Source organism: Chrysochloris asiatica, unplaced genomic scaffold (genome assembly GCF_000296735.1).
Source record: "Chrysochloris asiatica unplaced genomic scaffold, ChrAsi1.0 scaffold00079, whole genome shotgun sequence".
Lineage (NCBI taxonomy): Eukaryota > Metazoa > Chordata > Mammalia > Afrosoricida > Chrysochloridae > Chrysochloris > Chrysochloris asiatica.
In genome coordinates, this window is record NW_006408597.1 from 3912999 (window position 1) to 3915035 (window position 2037).

General features: G+C 36.4%; 1 protein-coding gene across 1 annotated transcript in view; it reads right to left on the reverse strand.

Annotated features, from left to right (window-relative positions):
• The window catches only part of ACOT2 (acyl-CoA thioesterase 2), a 39797-nt gene that overhangs the window by 25432 nt on the left and 12328 nt on the right, over positions 1 to 2037 (reverse strand). The gene's annotated exons all lie outside the window — the stretch shown is intronic.

A 2037-nucleotide genomic window follows, 5' to 3' on the forward strand; every position in this document is an offset into this window, starting at 1 on the left:
GCTAATAGAAATAAAAAACAAGCAGGAGTGGCAATTTTAATCTCTGATAAACTGACTTTAAAGCAAAAACTAGCATAAGAGACAAAGAAGGACATTATGTCATGATTATGTGGTCAGTTGAACCAAAGGACATAACCATAATAAATATATATGCACACAATGAAAGAGCCTCAAAATACACAAATTAAACTCTAAGAGAACTTTAGAAAGAAACAGAAAGCTCTACAATAATAATAGAAATTTTTAATGCATCACTTTCAAAAAAGGATAGAACAACCAGAAAGAAACTCAACAAAGATAGTAGAACAAAACAACACAATCAACCAACTTGACCTCATAGATATATGCAGAATACTCAACCCAACAGCACGACATAAATTATTTTCCAGTGCACATAGAATAGTCTCCAGAATACAACATATGGTAAAGCAATGAAGCAAACCTCAGTAAATTTTCAAACATCAAAATACTACAAAGTACCTTCTGAGATCATAACACCATAAAACTAGAAATAAATAATAGGAAGACCAGGGGAAAAAATCAAATACATGAAAATTGAACAACACCATGCTTAAAAGCTATTGAGTATTAGATTAGATTTTTAAAAATTAAATTTAAAAATTCTTTGCATATAATTCACAATAAAACATTAAAAAAAAAGTCTACAGGACATTTTGCAGATGAGGAAATACGAAGAAGGTCAGAGTGCAGGTGACAGCCTAAAGCCAGGACTAGCAGCCTCAGAGCTCTGTGTGTTCCAAAGCCCTTGTCTCCTTGCTCTGGCCACTGGCAACCACTCATTAGGTCTTGCTCAGTTCTAGCAGGAGCTCAGAAGCCTGAGTCCTCATCCTGAGGGCAGAGGGTCCTCTTAGCCTCTGCAGCATGGAATCCTTATTCACATGTTTAATATTCGAAACAGTTTATTTGCCTTCAACAGAACCATAAATTTATGCTCATAATGCATCCCTGAAATGAAAAGGTATGCATGTAATTTTTACTAATAGAGTGAAGCAATCTGAAATCCCCACAAGCCACTCCAGCTCCTAAATTAATCTGGCTCCCTCTGTTCCTTATTGTACTTTCTTGAAAATCATATTATGTTGCTGTTGCTGTATGTTGATTTTTCAAAAATTGAAGTATGTGGGACTGCCTACCAGCTGGTGATTCCCACCTAGACACCATGGTCCTGGGCTCCCAGGCTCAGTCCTGTGTCTTTTCAGTGCTACCCCACTCAACTGCCCCAGTCTACATTTCACATCTTGTCTTGGCAGAAATCTCATCAGCAAAAATAGTGGTTGCCAGTTTTGTAACAAAAAGGGGATAGTAGTTAATCTTACAGTTCAGGAACAGAGGACCCTAGGACCATCAAGGGAGAAGAGCACGAGAAGAATGTGGAACCCTATCCGGAGAAGCAGAGACACCAAATATGGAGGCAGAGATGGTGACATGGAGAGAGAGAGCAGTTGAGGACTCTAGACTCATGGAATGAGAGGGACTGAGAGCTGATGGCCAGGAGGCAGGCTTGCAGAATATGCCTGCCCTTTGGTTGTTTAAATTATTATATATTCCTGAGTGTTTTTGTGTGCATCCCCCCACCCCAAAAAATATATATAGAATAGAGGCAAATACTGTTAAATGATGATGCATGGAGGAGACTGTAATCATTGCAATGAAACGATGAGTGTAAAACCAATTTTCTCCCATGTAAACTATCACTCAATGTACAAAAAAATTAATAATAATAAAAAAAATTCTTTGAATCAAAAACACAACTTTCCAAAACATTTGGGACACAGAAAAAACAGTGCAGAGGGCAATTTTCCAAAAAGAATAATTAATCAAAATAAGCACCTTAACCCAACAGCTCCAAAGATTAGAAAAAGAGTAGCAATGTAAGCCTACTGTCACCAGAAGAAAAGAAATAATAAAGGTTAGAGCAGAAATAAATGAAAAAAAATAATAATAATAGAAAAAAATCAACAAGGCAAGAAGTTGGTTCTTTAAAAAGATTAATAAAATCAACAAACCATTAGAAAA